Here is a 19,057-nt window from a genome sequence, read left to right on the forward strand (position 1 = left end):
AAAATGTTTTAAATACTTTGGATAAAAGTGGTGTTAATAATTGTGTATTATAAAAATTGAATAATTTTTTTTGTCTGAGTATTTGATTTTGTTGCGAGTCGTAATTACATGGTACAATAATTTTGTGTGAAATAACTGTGGATGCGTTCCTTTTTTATAATTCTTAGATTATCGAATCGCAATTTATCGTATTTTAACTATTCTAACTTTTTTAATTAATATCTTTTTTAATGAAAAGACCAAAGAAAGAAAACTATTCATACGTTTTTTTTTAATTTTCAAAAATAGTCAAATATATATTTATTTAAAACAACGTAACAAATAAATTTTTAATTAAAAGCTGCAACAAGTCATGTACATATCAGAATGAGTGGAATTGTCCATGAAATTATTTGAAACCTATTTTCCTGGTGAGGCATCCGTTTGGACAACGAAATCTTAATCCTGATCATCAATTAGATTTAAACCAGATTAACCCGTACAATCTGGTAGATTAGTGTACGTATATATGTATAAGCACACTCAATTTGTTCTCTGCGGGATTAGTAAATTAAACGCTTAAATTAAAAAGAATCGTTTCAATTTTCATAGACTTAACTTTGAAATTCAGGACAGACTGCCGTAAACGCACATACGATTACCTTGTTCCGCATATGTAAAATGTAAACCCCCTGACGCAAATTAAAAGAAGAATTTAATTAGAACAAAAATTGTTCGCAATAAATGTAATATCTATTAAATTTGTGTTCACCTATAAATAATTGCAAATTAGACATGCAACAAATACAAGTCATTGTTTCCATCATATTTCTAATGAATCTCCAATTGAGTAACAAAAATAAAAATAAATAAAAATTAGGAAAGCAAAGAAGCTATAAATTAAAAATATTAAAGGTTTCACATAATTTAGAAATGTTAACATTTACAACCTCTGTTTATAGAAGACCATTAGAGAAGAAACATGGCAAAACATCCTATATTGTTCGTAGTAAAGGAACGTCAATCAAAGTTCAATAACATGTCAATTATTTATTAGTATACATTGAACGACAAGCATAATGTGCAATAATAATTAATAACTTAATAATAAAACAATTACTATCGTTTTCATTGATCTTTTGAAAACTGTATGCACTTGAAACCACGCTATTGGTTTCGATTGACTCCCGTACACACATTCATGCGAGACTCCCGTACATGTAAAATAAAGTGCAGGAAAAAGGATGACGAGTAGAAGTGATGGGAAAATGGTACTAAATGAAATTGACACAATTCACCTGTAACAAATCGCGGAAACTATTTTTCCGGTAGTGTTATCTATGAACGCAAATTGCCGTTAAAATGAACGGAAATAGTAGCGATCCATTAATACCAAGCCGCGCAATTCGTTGCCTACGAACAAACGAACGAACGAACGTGGAAACAAAGAGTCGACTGACTCCATGAGGCGACGTGTCATGCGACATGGCTTCCGAAATAGTGCACGCGAGCCAAAAACATACAAATACTGTACAGAGAAATGGATGGAACGATAGATTTATGGTAATGTACATTCACAAACAGGATCGAAGCCGATTGCGATACTGCCCCGAGAATTTGGAAAACTTGTAACGAAACTTGAAATCCTCGGCATTGTGTATAAAGTGACGTTATTGTACGAGTATTCTTAAACTAATATACTATCATATTGAGCTTTTATTGGCGTCAACATATATTTAATAATATACTATATAATTCCATGCCAATAAATTTTACACATTTGTACATGCAGATATATAATAATCCTACTTTCTTTATATACTACATCATATACATATTTCTACTTTCACTATGGCACCACTTATTATATACAAATTTTCTTGAATTATCTATTTATTTATTTATTTGTTATTAATAAATTTACATAGATGTAACATCGAAGTATATCCCGGTATATTAAACTTTCATTTAATTTACCTTGAAAAATCTCGTGGGATAATAAAATCAAGCGATGACTAATGAAAAACTAAACCTATGTAAAAACATAAATAATTCATTTTTTAAAATTAATAATACTTTGAATTTTAACATGACGTGTATACTCGTCATCAAATTTAACTGGTTAATATACACACGAATCACCCAAATTCCATTCAAATCAAGGGGGCAACCGTTGAAACTGTCCTTATTAATTCAAATATTCGCCAGATATACTCTGCAGTACCACAAAAGCTAAAGAAACACAGGAAATAAACATAAAAACAAAACGAACCTGTCATCGAGCGATAAATACGATCGCAATGCACCGCTAAAACAAACAAGAATCGTATAATTGCAACGATCGCGATTCGCCGATCGCGCTCGCAACCGGATACAAGAAAAATCCGGGCTGGCCGGTGCGCCTCGTGGCATCAGCCGGCTGCGTAAATAATAGGGCATCAGGCACAGATACTTTATGGGATCAGTTGGAAAAATCCTTTGTATAACTCCAATAACCGTGGAGGATAAATCTGCCGGCGCTGTCGAGAACCGCCGGCGCTATCTCGCGCTATAAATGCTGGCCATGTGTCACGCCGGTAGGCGAGGGTGAAAGAGAAAGAGCGGAGGGAGAGGAACGTAGAAGAGGGCGGGAGGGTGTGGAAGGTGAATCGTGCGGGGCGAAAACGGAGAAACGGTCGTAGGAAGTGGAACGGAAGGATAGATTGAAAAGGGGACACGATGCAGTCGGGAAAGGGGATGAAAGTGGAGTCGGAAGGAAGAAACGGGCAAGATGGCAGAAAATAGCCCAGTATAGGGACAGCCCAGAGACAGGTCGCACGACAGCCACGGGAACCTGTATCTTATTTACCTGATCGCACGATTCTAGCCATTATTTTCACCAGCTTTATCGACTTTGACGATCCAATGTGTATTGTCCAGCTCAGTAGTGTTGGCACACTTACCCATAAGCTGAAAAGTCAAGGGCAAAGAGGAAGCATCCACTCGTGATAATCGGTTTTGTAGTTGTAGCAATGGTAACCTATTCCTGATGTCTTGTTTTTGTTATGTTTAAAAAGATAACAGATGGTTTCTTTGAAAAATGATTAAAGAAATTGATTGAGCAATACGAAAACTGAATTGTAAATCTATTGAAGTTTCGATAGATGTTCTCTTGGAGTTTCTATAGAGGAGTTTCAAAAAGTCAATACGGTTACGTGTAACCAATCAAAACTATAAGCAAAACACAAAGCGAGAGACTCTTCTTATCTCTGTGCAGTCCCATAGCTGTACCATTATTACTATATCGATTTTATATTGGTAGCTTCCGGACTAGTCGTTGGTTTGAACTGTGTTTGGTTTTACTGATATTGAAATACAGTCTGTTTGACAAGAGCGTGTACGGCAAAACTCTTACCTGCGATGCCTTAGGTAAGAAATTCCACTTCAAGCAGGTAACTTGAATGTTTCCCTAAGATGCTTTGTACAAAAAACCTTCAGTTGTTGATCGAGCTTATTCGTAAAACGATGCATTTCATTATGAGTGCCGCGTACGCATCACGTTACGAAGCAGTGTTTCTGTGTTCCCATCCTAAAGGACCAAAAATGTCATACACAGCGGCTGCTAAATACATGAAGAAATCGAAGACATTTGTTAGTAAGTGGGTGAAACGATATTTGGAGGTCAAAAACGTCGATGACCTACCAAATCGTGGCACTAAGTCAAAGACGACGAAGAAAGAGGATAAATTGATTTTACGCGAATTCGAGAAGAATCCCCGTCTATCGTTACGTAGTGGACAGGCAGTTTTATGTAGAAAGGGTTTGAAATTGTCATGTGATACGATAAGAAGACGATTATTGGCAAATAATGTGAAATTTAGAAGCACAATAAAGAAACTGCTACTATCCGAGAAACATGTCACAAAAAGACTCGCTTGGGCGAATGAAAATTTGAACCGTGATTGGGACAATGTAATTTTTTCGGACGAAACTTCTTTTTGGGCACATACTTTTATAACCCATACCTGGTGTAACCACGCCAATAAACTCCTTCAGCGAACCGTTAAACACCCGGTAAAGGTGCATGTTTGGGGTTGCTTCTCGAAGCAGAGATTCGGTACTTTGCACGTATTCACTGACAATTTAAACGCTGCCAAAATGGTCAAAATCTATCAGAGAGCCTTATTACCATCTGCCCAGAGGTGGTTTATAAGAAATAATAAACATTGGCTACTGGAAGAGGATAATGACCCAAAACATCGAAGTCGACACTGTACAGCCTGGAAAGAGGAAAATCACATCGATGTACTAGATTGGCCTTCACAGTCGCCGGATGCAAATCCAATAGAAAATGTTTGGGCAATCATGAAGATCAAGCTCAGAGGAAAGAAGCACAACACGATCAAGAAGCTGATTCGTCAAATTCGATTGGTATGGAGGTCCTTATCTCGTGATTATGCGATTACATTAGTAGAAAGTATGCCTCGAAGATGTAAATTAATTATTGATAATGGCGGTGACTGGGCACCATATTAATAATAACGCATCTTAGTATACACCATAAAGAATTTGTGTATTTTTTTCGAACCCGATATCCTAAATAGTTTTCGAGTTTTGCCGGACACGCTCTTGTCAAACAGAGTGTATGTTTCAAAGCAATATCACCAGAAAACTAAACGGTTAAGCAACGTACAATATATAAACATGAACAATTTACTAGTAACAAAAGCGAAAAGACTTTACAGATCTTCCGGTGCAAACGCGCTAGAAACAAAATGGTTACATCTGCGCAAGGATTATTACGGTCAGGGTGCATTCTCCGAGGGTAACTGGCTTAACTAGCTACTTTAACACGTCGAACAAGAAACTGCTGTCGCGGAAATTTCTGATTAGACCCGAGTCAGACCGGATACAGTCGTCGCAGACAGGCCGGATCTGTGTATGTATCAAGCGAACGACTCAGCAAAATGAGAAAAGACAACAACAACAACACCGTCTCCGGCCACGGCAGTATGGATTACAATCAGAGTCAGTGTCGAAAGCCACTGAGAAGCGAAACGACGACATAGACGGGAAGTCGAAGCGAGTTGATTGCACCGCAAATATTGACGCGGCTAATTCTCCCTTTCCCAGTTTACCTATCGAAGGTGACGAGCTACACTAATGAGGGCTTTAAGATATCACCAAGAAGCTAGACAAACTCGGATTTTCCGTATCCACCTTGAAAACCGAAACGACAGTCGGATTCCAAATCTCTCGGCAAACCGTGTCATCTGGATAAATAAGCTCGAGATTCACACTATTCTTCAGCGTTAGAACGATATTTCAGTATCAGCTGTCTACAAATGGACTGTTGACGATCACTTTGGTTACATTATTTACAGAAGCCCCAGTGTAATCGATACAACCGAAACGAAAGCTAATTCAACATGACAAAAGAAATAAAACTGTGACACAGATTCCTTGGAAAGACAACCAAAAACATTTCTTAGCGCATTGTTCACCGGTCACGAATTAACTCGTGTTTGCACTTGCATTAGGCATTTGCAAAAACAAAATATTGCAAGTTATATAAAAGATATGTCCGAAGTTTCATTTCAATTCATTACGTACAAAGTATATTGAAGTTTACTTAGATCGTTTCACTTTCGTATTTAATTACGAATTAATAACCGGTGACATCGGCTAACTCCTGCGTAAAACTACTTGTCAACAGTGTGTTAATATTTTCCTAGCCGCCAGCGATAAACATTAACCAACGGAATCTTCTACTTGCAAATCCGAAAATGCCCTTACCGCTGATTTTTATCAACCCTAACGCGATAAGCTGGCACAGAGAGAAATCCTAGAATAATTCGGGCAGAGTGCATCGGCTAAGCAGGACCACTATTTTAGCAAGGCGATCAATAGCGATCTGCGCGGGGATACAAAGCATCATAAAGGAACGGAACGGAACGGAATGAAGAGAAGGAAGGCGGAAAGGAAAATAGGAAACGAAAGGCAAAGACCTGGGCCGAGGGACGGGGACGTTTCCCGCCTCCTACGTTACTTCATCCGGCCGTTTCAGCAGACAGAAGGAGACAGAGAGCATGGAGTTCGGTAGAGGCAACGCTCGGAGGAGGCCTGAGAAGATAATGCGGACCGTGAGAAAACGGAGCACCCCCAAAGTCCGCGTCCGCGCTTGATTGCAACGAAACCTTCCCGCCCGTTTCCAGTTCGTACTTTTGAGCAGACGACCGGGGGATCCCTTTGGCCCGATGCGCCAAGGTGGAACGGGGATGAACCGGGGCTATAGGTGACTCACAAAGACGCCAGCTGAAGCGCCGGTATGCGGGTCGTGTACCAACCCCGGCACCTACGGGGAAGGGGCTGGCTCGGACTGGTTCCCCAAGAGTGCAAAGGGTGCAAAATCCTACCCTCCCTCTTCACTTGGTCTCTTTCTCCGTTCCTCCTCGTCCGCTTTCGCGGCGGATGCGAGCGCCTCGGAACAAGAGTTGCCTAACTCGTTACGCCGCTCGTGCCGCGACTGGTTATTCGATTCTGTGATCTTCGTTGCCCCGGGAATTTATGACACTTTTGAACCGATGAACTCGCTCGCCGCGACAGTTCCCGATGAATTATGGGGACGATGGGCGGTCCGAAGAGTAATGCATAATGCGGCGATACCAAAGACGAGGAGCTGTTTGAGAAATATTGGAAGATTTGGGCTGCTGTGTGAACGAGGTTCATTGGAATGAGGGGTGTATAAGTTTTGGTGATTTTGAACACAGACTGGGATGGAGTTTTGGTGTTTCGGGGAAATGGGTAGTCTGATTGGAGAGAGTTTTGGGATTTGGTAATTGCGATCTTTAACTCAAACTCTTAGATTCTCTTCTGTATACAGAACATTGTCTGTTGTATACTTCTAACAGTTATCGAGAATCATAAAGAAAAACATGTGTTTTTGAATTTTTAGAATACAAGATGTATTGAATTTATACAAGGTGAATCACGAAGTGTGATCAGCTTAGATTACTCTGCCACTTCCATCAGAAATTTTGTTAGCTAAAATAACATGGCTCAAGGAAAGCTTTAAAACGATTGTACAAAACTTTTCGTCAACCCTCTGTTTCCAGAGTTATCAAGATCACCTTCAATTTTTTACAGGTGAAGCTACAATGTTAGAACAGACCAAACACAGTCACAATTCCAACAAAACAAATCATTGTAGTCTTCCACGCTCTTTCCTCCCTTAAAGAATTGAAAACCCACGTGCGATCAAATATTTTCTTACGCCAGTGCGTATCGTTAGTGCGAAGCAGCGGTTAATGCCGGCCGATGTCCATGTATGATATTGCAAGTGTCATCAGGTTGTAATCACGATAGGCAAGCGTCACGTTGATTTCACGCCGCGGCGTATGTACGCACACACCGGCGACCGTTATGTACGGTCTACGGCCTACCTGCCGAATACCGGATCGGTCTCTGCTCGGACGACACTCGTGCACATTCGCGCGGTCGCATAATGTTACGTTTATACCTGACATTCATCATTAGCCCCGGTAATTTATGTTGAACAGGAATGGTCCGGGCGAGCGGGCTAATTAATATAAATTGCCGCCGCGAGGATTACAGGGCCACAGCGGCGCCGTGACGCGATTCATTGTGTACTTTACGAATCGGCTGAAAGCCGATTAAGCTTGCCAAGTTACCACTGACGAACGCGCAAATATTCAGCTCTGCCGCCTGGCCGTCACTCGCCAATGAAGTTAAACGTGGCGTAGAACGAAACCTGATAAAACTACTGGACAGTCTCGGTAATTGTTTTCGTGAATCACTCGGCATCAGATAATCGAAAAAAGTATATCTTATACATACATTTTTCTCATTCTCGTGTTGAGAAAGTAATTTTCAGCGGAGGATCATTTTTAATCGCGTATTTGGAGCGAAAAAGGGATTCTGCGTTGCAATTACGGTAGACTCTCCATTTAACGGTCCCTGTGGGACCCGGGCCGCGGGCTGTGTAAACGAATGACCCGATAATCCGAATACATATGCAAAGTACCATTTACAGGCTAGAAACGCGATTACAAAAATGTGTAATGACACTAGAAAATGTTTGATCGCTTAACCTCTGGTCTTACAATATCGTGTCAGACTCGTGGCGGAGATTTGTAATATGGTTTAACAAATATAAATGTCGTTCAGTTCTTTTGAGTTCGAACGAGACATTATTTTTCTTGTTAGCAGTTTGTATAGTTTAGAGTTAACGTAGAGATAGAATGAACGTGGCATCTCTTGTTTTACTAGTATACTTTTAACGATAAGCAGTTTTAACCGGTGCAACTGTGAAATTAAATTGTAGGGAGGGGTTAAGGTAATTACGATTCCGGGAGAAGAAGAAAGTAATGACTGTATTTTGTTTCGTTATTGTTGGTCTACCATTTCGATTTCGTTTGTGAAGAATAATTGTGTAGAAACTCGAGCATTCTTTCGCAGTTTGTGTACTACAGAGGGTGACAACATTTTACATTAAAAGTACTGAAAGTATTGGCAACGTAGAGAACGTAATATTTTTTCATAATTACACTTAGTACACAGAACATTTTTTTAATTCAAATTAAACATTATTCTTCTGTTAATAATAATTATACTTTGGAGCAAACGTAGACGTAAAAAATACTTAGAATTTTAATCTATTTTCAATAAATTGTTAATGATGGAGTAATTGTATCGATCATGGTTGAAAAATACATCGTAGGACAAAGGATTAAGTAGTCACTAATGAACAATTGATCATCTTAATTAAGCATCCTTGAAGTCTTTTCGAACTCAATCACGTTCCAATTTCTTCAACACTGTTACGCTCAATTGCTCTTTCTCAATTTACTTTCTTTAAAACTCAAAATTTAACACTAAAACTATCGAGCAGTTAAATTGACTTTTTGAAACTTCTCTATACAAACTCCAAGAGTGCATCTATCGAGACTGCAATTGATTTACAATTCAGTTCGCGTACTGCTAAATCAGTTTCTTTAATAATTTCTCAGAAATACGGAAAAGCATATATTTTAAATAATTGCAAAAAGAAAACATGAGGAATGGATAATTTTGACCTGTCTGGTAGTTAAAAAAAAACCATAAGAAAATCATTAGTATCGCGGAAATCCTATTTTCTGAATAACATATAAAACCTACGAATAAGCTGAGGATAGCAACGGAATCGATAACAAACGAAAACGAAAGAAGAAGCAACTTCGAGCAGTCATCTCCATTCGCGGAAAACCGAACACGCCATTCATAACCATTCGGGGCGCAACGATTCGCCGCAGATTCCCGGTATCGCCCCTAAAGTCCATCCTCCTCCTCCGTGATCCCTCATAAAGCATCCGCAGAGAATTTGTTAAAGAATTTTCTGTCCACTCGCCTATCGCGACCGTGTCCCATCACCGAATAACGACCGAGTTATTGTCTGACCCAGTAGTTTTTTTTATGCGAACGTCGTCGTCAGCAGCATCCTCTCATTAATTCAGCAACATAAATTTTTATAGCGCAATCTATGTAACGGTCTGTCGGTCCACGGAGGCAGAGGTAGAAAAACCAATCAGTGAGCGAAAGAGGACGAGGACCGGACGGCGGAGGTGGAGAAAAGGAAGATGGAGGAATGCAAAGCGGGAGAAAGGGGGAGAGAGAAAAAGAGTGAGCTCCGTGCAACTGACCACGTGCGGCAGTTTAAAATTACGGCGGGAATCGATAACCCAGTTCTTTCGAGGATGGACGGTCGGCTCGGCCGGCGAGACGCGGAGAGGCGCCGGCCGAATGCAATTCGCTGAATCGAAACATCGTGATGAGATCGTTTTTTCTGAGCACGTCGTACCGGGAGTCCCGGTCTGCACTTTATGACAGCCGGCTCCCGGTCCAGGCACGATGTACCGAAGGCGGTATAGAGAGGAAAAAAAAGAGGAAGAAAGGGGAAGGCGGAAGAAGACGGAGAAAGGAAGAGGGCTGGCCGGGGGTGGGGGTTAGGAAAAAAGGATGACGGGGAGGCAAGGAAAATTGGACACAAGAGAATCCAATATAGCGGACTGTTAAACCGTACCAGAGTAAAATGAAAGAAGTGTAGGGAATAAAGCGAAATGAAGAAACGCTTTCAACGAAAAAACGTCTTTTCGAACACGACCGGCTCGGAAACTCTTTACCGTTTCACGGTAATATTACACGGATCTGTAGAGATGTCTTTTTTTCGAATGTCTCCGTAAATACGTTCGTTCTATCAGCCACCCCCGCCTTAGTCTTTCGAGGGGAAAATTGGCTGAATCGTTTTAGCGTTTCAGCGGATGCTCGTTGCGCTTTACGGAGATCTTAATTCTATGGGAAACGATCATTCCGATTGGTGGAAATAAATACGATTAATAGTTGTTTCGGCGCTCGGTAGAATCGAATTGGATGATTTATGTCTTCGTTGTGATATTAAGATTTTTTACAAGTACCTATATTAAACATCGATTTATATCATTGATGTATAGAAGTTTAAGTTATATTGTACATTAGATTTTCGTAATAACTAGATGAAAGTTATTAAATATTTTGTTTACCTATATCTATATCTGTTTCGCTGAGTAATAATTAGATCCATGATTCAGGGTAATCTAAAAATAAGATTTTTTAACACTTATTTTTAACCTCTTCAAGAATACTAGCACATATGTGTATGTGTACCTTTAATTTTAGTCTAACATTAACGTCCTCTTACTTTTTCTTGGTATGTTTTTCATAAATGCCTTCGTCCGTCTTCTTATTGTTCAATTCGTATTAGTTTTAACAAAATAAACTGTAACCAAACAAAAATTAGAATCATCTGTGTTTGTGCTCAAAAAGGAATCGGACCTGAAAAGGTTAAACCTCGTTCGAGAGGTTCTATAGATGGATCCATAGTTACTTTTCCGAATTCAAAGATAATAATAGACAAGCAGAATATGGAATCACTTAGAAATTTTAAAATTACATTCAATTTCCAATTAAAAAATTTAAAAATATTTAATATGTGTGTCTACTCAAGAATTTGGATCGAGTCAATTTTTGTTCAACTTTTAATAGTATTTTTGTATTTATGAAACTATAATAATGTTAATACACTATGCTCGCTAGGTTCTAACACTCACAGGATACGTCAAAATTCACACTAATTGTAAGCCACTCTGCCGCCGAACAACACGCAGTTTTATCTATCACTCCCATTCGCTCTTTCTAGCTTTCCTCTCACACCCCTCTCCCTTACACGCTGACCCTTGCACTCATAATCAAAATTCGTGCAGTCACGAGGACGCTCCGGTAATCACTAAATTCTCGCAATCCAGTCGCTCGATTCCAAACACTCTTCTTCAACCATTCAAAATTCCCCAAAACGCAGTCACTCTATTTTCCAAACATACCGGTACCAGTCAGTCGCAGGACGACATCGACCACATGCACGAACAATCGACCATTCATTCCTTACAATATTAATATCACAACACAATTAAGATTATTATTAATTACCAATACTAGTCATTGTAATACGTTAAAATGAAGATCGTTATCAATTATTCATACTACTAATTGCAATATTAGTATTCAATTAACCCCTGACATACAACATCGCGTCAGACTCGTGACGATAACTTTAAGCCGAATTTGACGAACCTAAGTGTTATTTACTTTGTTTCAGCATAAATTAAATATTACTCTTCTGTTATGAATCGTTCACCTTCTGAGTGAATGTGTACATTGAACAAGCATCAAAACTTCTTTTCCTAATAAATTATTAACGATAAAGTAATTGTATCGATCACAGCTAAGGAATAAATCATAGGGAAAGGGGTTAATCCAAAAACATTTCACAAAACCTACTTTTCCCAAGAACACAGAAATATTATATTAATTAGACTATTACCCAGAGCCGCTCAATATACATTTATACAATCGAATTTCCCACAGTTGTTTACCAGATTGCAATAAAAATCTTGTAATCCCGTCTCGTAGGAAGATACTCGCGATAACACTTAACCCGACAAACAGGCCACACAATTCCGCAGGATATCAGGCACAAAGTTTACAGGGGCACGCGAACAAAAGCCGCGAATAAGTTTCATGATGAGATCCACCGTATCGTTTCCCGGGAATCTCGTGGAACCAAGACCAGGAGAGCACAACAGGCATTCAAATGTTGTCTACGGAATTCTTCTCGGAGCCACTGGCATTTTTCATTCTCGCTGCACTCTCAGTTTTGATGATACGTGACGATACTGTCAACTCTTAAGAAAAACCGAAAACGTCTCCGCGGCAGGGGGACAACGGGGGACAGCGCCGACAAAGGATCGAGGGGGATCTACTTCTGCATAATTCTGTAGAAATGGAACCAGGCGACTGGCTCGAACAGCGTTGCACGTGCCAGGCGAAATTTCATTTGGCGGGCCGAGTCAAAAGAGGTTAGACGAGCAGCGTAAACGCGGAATAGTGGCGGTCACAACGGGAACTTCGGAAAACCCTAGCTATTCCATACCCCGGCAAACCACAACCACTCGTTGCTTATTGCTTTCGGTATTAACTCACCCCACGCGACGCCGAAATCCTCACCGCAGGTGAGCTCTTTGTCACGATAAGAAGGCTCGACTTTATTTCGACCCGTGATAACAGGTTTCCCTCCCCTTCTTCCCGTCCCGTGACCACCTCCTCGAACTTCTTTTATGGATGTTTGTAATTCTGTCCTATTCCAGCCGGTAAACTTTATTGGATTTTCGGAAGGATTTCGATGCCTTTGTCGCGCGGACAGTAAATTTTGCGGCAGCGAAATATAAATGAAAGTGTAATATGTTGGAGATTGTAGGAGTGGTATGTGTATTTGTAATAATGATAAGGATACTGGAATATATTTGTTATATCAGGGAGGAAAAGGAGGTAAATTGATATGATGATAGGAATATGCTTTATTGATGGGAATTACTGATTAACACTTTAAGCTCCACGAAAATCTTGACGTTTTTTCGTACAGATATTCTTTTGTAGCAAAATAAAGCAGGAACAATTAATTATTTGGCGTTACAATCCTTGCATTACACTATTATCAACTTAGTTACGTTATTACCCATCTTCATTTGACATCGGTTATCTTGTATGTTACGATTGTTTTCAAGTTATTCGAAAACGTCAGTCATCGGCGACTGACATGGCGCTTAACGTGTTAATATTAAATAAAGTATAGGATGCTTGAAATTTAACCCCTCACTTTATAAGTAAGATTTTACTTTATGTTTTTACCTTTAAGAACTTTTATAATTTCTTTTATTTAAAAATTTGAAATCGTTTCGATGAGTAATTGTAAGACTGTTGGTACCAGCAGTTTGTCCTTTTTTATTGGAAAATTTCATTCTTAAATTAGGATTTAAGGACTTCGGACTTTGCTTCGTTTTTGAAGTTGACTTTCATCTAAGGAATACGAAAACGTATAAAACAGTATATTCTGAAAGTAATCCTTATTGTTATTGCAATTTTTGCATGACCAACAGAATTTTCGTTATTTCGTGGTACTAAACCAAGCAATAAGGAAATTCATTTTAAATATAAAAAGTGAACGGTTTAAATATAAAAATGAAACAATTAAACAATAAAATTGTTTAAAATTCAAAAAGTGTTAACCAAATTAACCGATGAGCAGCTCAAATATAACTCATCCTTAACACGTTCGCTAATATACGTTTCAGTAAACGATCTTTTATAATATTTTACTAAATCCGACAAGTCCAAATAAAACATTGAAAAACCGAACCAACATTAACCTACCAAGTTATAGCATCACACCTTACAACTTTAATACTAAAACTACCAAACGGGTCAAAATGGCCTGTTCCTAATGTCTTCTTTTTGCAATTATTAAAAGGGTAACAGATATTTCTCTGAGAAATTATTAAAGAAATTGATTTAGTAGTATGCAAACAGAATTGAAAATCAATTAAAGTCTGGACAGATGCACTCTTGGAGTTTCTATAGAGAAATTTCAAAAAGTCAATTTACATCGAATCTGACTGATTTACAATTTAAAACGAATCTGACTCAACGTAACATTTCCTTGCAGCTGGTCCAACGTCGAGTGCGGCTCGATATAGTTTTTAAACTTAAGAATTATAAATATTTTCATTACTTCTGCACGCCAATTAATTAATTTATCTTAAAAGCAATCAGTAAAGGTGTTTCACTGTTTTTCAGCCTATTTTATACTTCATCCTGCTTACAACTGTATTAAAACTGAGACAAACTTCTTAGGCATATAATGAATTGATAAAAGTCAAAAATTCATTCGGACCGGACTACTGGGAATAGCAAAAATTCATTCGAGCTGCAAAGGGTTAAGCACAATATCTACAACATTAATTCCATTTTCTCCACGCAAAGTACAGTATTGCATCACGAATACGTGACATCAACAGCGAACGCGTTAACTGCAACAGATTAATTTCCCCACAGACGCAGCATAATAACGACGCTTTGACGAGAGAAAAATCAGTTGCAGCATCGTGTCCTGCACCTCCCCGCGTCTCAACGGTGTGTCTTCTTCGAAGTGTTTGCAGTGCCAACAACGAACGACGGTATCATCCATCAAGGTAGTGGTTTAGTATGCTCTTGTCAGTCCTTTCTGTATCACGGGCACTGGCGCTCAGTCGCGAACAGGAGGCAAACTCGTCATCGTGTCAACGTCGATCAAACCATCAAAATATCATCGAGTACCAGCGCGCTGCGGAACGCCCAAAGCAACGAGCACTATCATCCATCAGAGAAACTTTGTCGCATGTAAACGCCATTTCTCTTCGGTGTACGTGATGCGAACGCTCGCGCGCGCGGGGCAAGTTGGAGAAGGGGGATCGATATATGGGGGACGCTACGGCATTCTATTCAACTGCATATGTCGTCGGACATGCCTACTAATTCGGCGCATTAATCACGCATCGCTTATGGATACGGTTTAAGGAAGGCTGACTTCGAATTGTAAATTCCGTTCGTTCCGGGGGGGGGGGGGGGGGCACATATACACACGAAAACAGAAATGAACCGTGACACCGGACCCAACGTTTGCTTACCCGTTTGCACTACGTTAATTGATTCATGAAGGATCGATGCGGGACTCGCGAAGGTTGGTCTGTTATTGAAATTTACGGACACTTGCGCCGATAAACGTGTAACGAGGATGGATCGATCTTACCGGGTTCCGCGGACGATGAAATTCGTGGATGAATTCTGATCGGGACCCTTTCGGTTGAATTGATTCCTTAACCCTGTGAGTACTAGGAGAAATTTTCATGCATATTCGAGAAATTTCAGAGAATTTTAACCCTTTGCCTTATGATTTACTTCTCAACTATGGTCGATACAACTATTTTGCCGTTAGTAATTTATTGAGGAAGGAGAAAAATTCTAGGCACATTCCATGCCAATGTTTGCTCGAAAGTATAATTATTAATAACAGACAAGTAATACTTAATTTAAATTCGAAAGAGTTGAATGATATTTATCCTTGTTAAATTTTATTTAAAACCTTCGGCATGAGCCTGACACGTTATTGCAATGTAAGGGGTTAACACATTGTTGACCGGTCACGAGTTATCTCGTGTTTACACTTGCATTAGCTATTTCAATTTTTGAAACGCAGGATAATATAGAGTATTGCAGAGAAAAAGCATATTGAAAGCAAAATATTAAAAATTATATAAAAGATATTTCCGAAGTCTCATTTCAATTCGTTATGTATAAATAAAGTATATTGATGTTTGTTTAGATTATTTCACTTTCATATTTAATAACGCAGTATTAATCGGCGAAATAGGATAGCTTTTGCGTAAAACTGCTTGTCAACGACGTATTAACGAATTATAATTGCTTTCAAGTAATTAGGAAGCTCCGGTCATCGATGACCACCATGACAGTCAACATGTTAATTAAGAGTCTGTGTGAAATATATTTATTTAATCTTAATAATAATAGAACAATTATTTTGTATTGTATATTTCCCCGGCAATAATGATTAAATGATGATTTCATGAAATATTATTGTAATTATCATTATCTATTGGAATATGTGAAATCATTAACTTTCAAACTTCCGGATTACTTATTATAGTTATTTGTTCACGATCGTACTATACATTTCGAAGAGTATTATATTATGTTTCAAGCGTGAAATGACAGATCTCCAAATTATTCTTATTTTCATGAATTTGATCGTATATCGATAACATATCATATGTTCTATCTACGATTTCAGTTCAACAGATAATTATTACTGTTGAGATTATTATCAAGAATCTTTCCAATGTAAATTAATAGAGCTACGAAAATATACATGTATGATACAACAGAGTTTGCTACCACATCATTTGTTAATATAATTGAAAATTCGAGAAACATAAACGTTATTTTACGCTATAATAATAGACGATTGAATGAATTTTGTTGTTCATAATATTATTCGTAATATATCACCGTAATGGTCGAGAAAAACTTATCGGGATCCGATAGTTTCTTCCGTCGTGTGGATGGCGCCAGTTTTCGCCGTTTGTAAAGGAGCCCACCCACTCGGTACTTGGCTGAAATGGTTCCCGATCCGTTTCTGACTTATATTTCACGCGGTGCCACCTCGAATGGCTTACAGATCCGTTCCAAACAATCGCATTACTTTTCACTCTTCCCGTTCAAGTTGCCGTCTGCCATTGTTTCGGAAAGATCTACTAGCAGCACGTAAGCATATGTCTTATTTGCTACCGAAATTACCTACGAATTTCAATATTAAAGAATTTCAACGTACCTACCCATTTGTTTATTACTGATTGTTTAAACGTTTAATTGAAAATCAATAAGCATATAATATGAAAAATAAAAGAGTGTCTACTTGTGACGATCAGAAGTTTAAAACAATTAAATTTTAAATATTTAAATTTATATTTAAAAAATCCTTCTAAAATTAAATCTTTAGAAAAAAAAAACTGAAACAAAAGACCATTAAGGAGTTACATGTATGCAGGGGGATTAAACAAATTAATTTCCAAGAAATTATCGCTTTTGAAAGTATGAATCTTGCAGAATATTTCAATGAAGTTTCAAGTTTTTCAGATTAATAATGTAATTGTAAATTTATGTTATTATACAGTTGTAGTTAAGTGTATTACCTTAAAATTATGTTTATTAATCATTGTATTAACACTTTGCGGATGAAGACTCTTTAAAGTACACAAAGCTTGCAACGTATGAAGCTAAATTATACATCGAATGCTTAAACAATAGTAAAAAAGGGAACTATACACTGATCACTTGCTACTCAAGTAATTAAATCATTCGTTTGCAACTTAATATTCCAAGTATGAAAATTTCATCTGACCGAAATGTCGACATACGTCCGCAAAGGGTTAATTATATTGTGAGTATTTTACAAATGAAAACAAAGGAAACATTCAAAGAAAATTCATAAATCTTTACATGTCTACATAAGTAATACAAGCTGCAATAACTGTGCCGCATATTTGCCAAAGCGATTAACTCCAAAAAACAAACAGTAAAGAAAATTAACAATATAAAATATATTATACACCAAGTAAGAATTCTAACATCAAAATATCACAAAATTTTATAAGGTAACATTTTGTGAACTACTATCACGTACACATGACTTTTTTCCCCGAGGATATAGGCCAGCGTCACAAAAATGCGACATCCTAAATAAGATCTAAAGAAATGATTTTAAACCGTGAATTCAATGTTCGTATATTAATATATACCAACACTATTTTCAAAAAATAATGAGAGTCGTCACTTTTTATTAATAATTGCACTGTAACTATACATTATATCGCGAAATACGCCACAAACTAAATCTTCGTCGAGAAACTAATACAGTTTCAGGAACATTAGCCTGTAGTAACATTCTATGCTGTATTTAATATTCGAATGATTGATACCACAATTCTATCAATCCATTAGCCAGTTAACTGCGTTTAACAAGTATACACGTCATTTTAAAGCTTGAAATGATACTAACATGTAACATGTAATTCTTCTTTGTTTAGCTTTGGTTTTCCATTAAAATATAACCTAGCTGCATTCATCCTGCGTTTGACGAGTACACACTTCATTTTTTGATTTCATTGGGCGCAAAACGAGAGATTTTCCAACATGAATTCCACAGTTAAGAGGTTAAACCAATCTTAGAACAATATCCCATAAATATCGCTAGTAGCAACCTACCCACAGCAATAAAAACATGCAGCCGAAGTGTTAAATCAATCACTTTAGTCAGCGAACGGATTTATCTCTCGCGACGCAACTAAAACCGCCGATGCATAACTCAAAGGACTAAAAAGTAGGAAAAGAAGGCTCCAAGAACGAAAAGGGTGGAGAAAGAGCAACCGGAAGTCTGGGACCGGAAATTCTTACGAGAGAAGGGAGGGGTGTGCTCCGGAGGATGTCACCGGCAGTCGAGCCCCGGCTGATTCGCGGCGGTGCTCTCGGCAGTTTACGGGTTCCTGGACCGGCCATAACTTCGGACCAGACAATTCATAAAGCGGGCCGCGTTGCAACGAGAGGAGAAGAAAGTGGAGACGCAAGTGGAAAGATATCTTCAGCCGGCGCGGCTCACTGGATGGCTGGATGGTTCACGCTGGGCAGAATCGCCGACAACGCTACCACCGCTGCCACCGAAGTGCTCTCTAAATTATTCTCTCGAGCGTCACGAGTGGGAGAGCCGGTTCCACGGAGAAAATGGAGCCCAGACCTGCTACGCCCCGCAGGAGAGGGCGGTCGGGCCCACAATGACAACAGAGGAACGAGAACGGGAAGAAGAATGAACGTCGGATACAGAAACTTCATTGCTTCCGGTTGTTTAGCGCGGTTACCATAGGGCCGGTTCAACTCGTTTCGAATTAGTTTAACCCTATCGTTCCGAATGGTACTCGGTGTTGTTCATGAGAAGAGCCCTGGAACGGCGCAGGGGCAAGAAGGGTCTCTCGCTAGGGATTTTGTGTATGGTTTTGATTGGTTATGTATAACCATATTGGCGAATAGCAAATTAGTATCGAAAATGAGATATGGAAAGATGAAAGCT

The 19,057-nt window shown here is 38.7% G+C and overlaps 1 protein-coding gene across 11 annotated transcripts in view; it reads right to left on the reverse strand.

Moving 5' to 3' along the window:
• The window catches only part of LOC116430223 (mind bomb 1), a 676,416-nt gene that overhangs the window by 580,695 nt on the left and 76,664 nt on the right, over positions 1–19,057 (reverse strand). The gene's annotated exons all lie outside the window — the stretch shown is intronic.

Source organism: Nomia melanderi, chromosome 1 (genome assembly GCF_051020985.1).
Source record: "Nomia melanderi isolate GNS246 chromosome 1, iyNomMela1, whole genome shotgun sequence".
NCBI classification, from domain to species: domain Eukaryota; kingdom Metazoa; phylum Arthropoda; class Insecta; order Hymenoptera; family Halictidae; genus Nomia; species Nomia melanderi.